Here is a 1,287-nt window from a genome sequence, read left to right as displayed (position 1 = left end):
AAGTCAGGGGGGCCTTGCCAGTCAGTGGGGGGGCCTAGCCCTGAGATGCCCCACTGTAGCTACGGGCCTGCTTATAACCCCTCCCCGCCTCTGCCAGGGCTTTGTAGAAGGATCCTTTGGTACCCATCTGGCACCAACCAGAGACCGGCCCTTTCCCATTGCGGCTCTGGCTCTGTGGAATGGGCTTTCTGAAGAGGTGAAGGGGAACTCCTCCGTAGAGATCTTCAGGAGGCCATGCAAGGCCTCCTTGTTTGCCGGGGCTTTTTTTGGAGGGGGAGGGGAGGGTGTTCAATAGCAGACATCATTTTTTTGGGGGGATGAGAAATTAGGGGCCTGCTATTTTAATTTTGGGTTTTAAACTGCAAACGTTCTATTATTGCAAGGCACCTTGAACCTCAGGGAAAGGAGGGATATAAACGTTTCAATAAACGGTCCCATTGGTGGTTCATCTCATTCACTCAGTGTTGTGTACTCTGACTGGCAGGGCCTCCCTAAGGTCTTGAGGGGCTGAGAAGAGGCTTTCTTAGGCTGGCTACATGAGGTCCATTAAATGGGGATTCCAGGGATTGTATCTGGGACCTTCTGTGTGCAAAGTATGCACTCCAGTCCACAGTCCACCCCCCCCACACACACACACACATGCCCCCAGGGCTATTTTTGGGCAGGAACGCACAGGAACGGAGTTCCGGCTGGCTCCCGAGTTGGCCACGCCCAGCAGGAACTCATTAGCATACTAGGCCACACCCGACAGCAGAGACTCATTCGGATTGGCTACAATTCGGGGGTGTGGCCTAACATGCAAAGGAGTTCCTGCTACAAAAAAAGGCCTGGGTTTTGACAACAAACAAGGTAAACGGAATAAGAAGCAAAAGGCGGGTGTGGCTGGATGACCACACTTCTGGTAACATGGGGGTGTGGCCTAATGTGCTAATGAGCTGTGTTGTCAGGGGTGTGGCCTAATAGGCTAATGAGTTTCTGCTGTTGGGTGTGGCCTGTTATGCTAATGAGTTCCTGCTGGGCTTTTTCTACAAAAAGAGCCCTGCATGCCCCCAATGACTAACAGGGCAGACTAGTCACATTTGTTCATGCATGCTTGAACTCTTGCCTCCTTGACGTCTTCAGAACTTCATTTCAACCCACCGGTTTTGCCCAAAGCATTAGGAATTCAGTTAAACACAAGGTTCTTCCCAGCCCAAAGGTCTGCTGCTAGGATTACCAACTCCAGGTTGGGAGATTCCTGGAGATTTGGGGGAGGAGCCTTGGGAATCTGGGGTTTGGGGAGGGGAT

The sequence above is a fragment of the Gekko japonicus genome, unplaced genomic scaffold, assembly GCF_001447785.1.
Source record: "Gekko japonicus isolate JY-2015 unplaced genomic scaffold, Gekko_japonicus_V1.1 scaffold2036, whole genome shotgun sequence".
Taxonomy (NCBI): Eukaryota; Metazoa; Chordata; class Lepidosauria; order Squamata; family Gekkonidae; genus Gekko; species Gekko japonicus.
Note: the sequence above shows the minus strand (reverse complement) of the source record.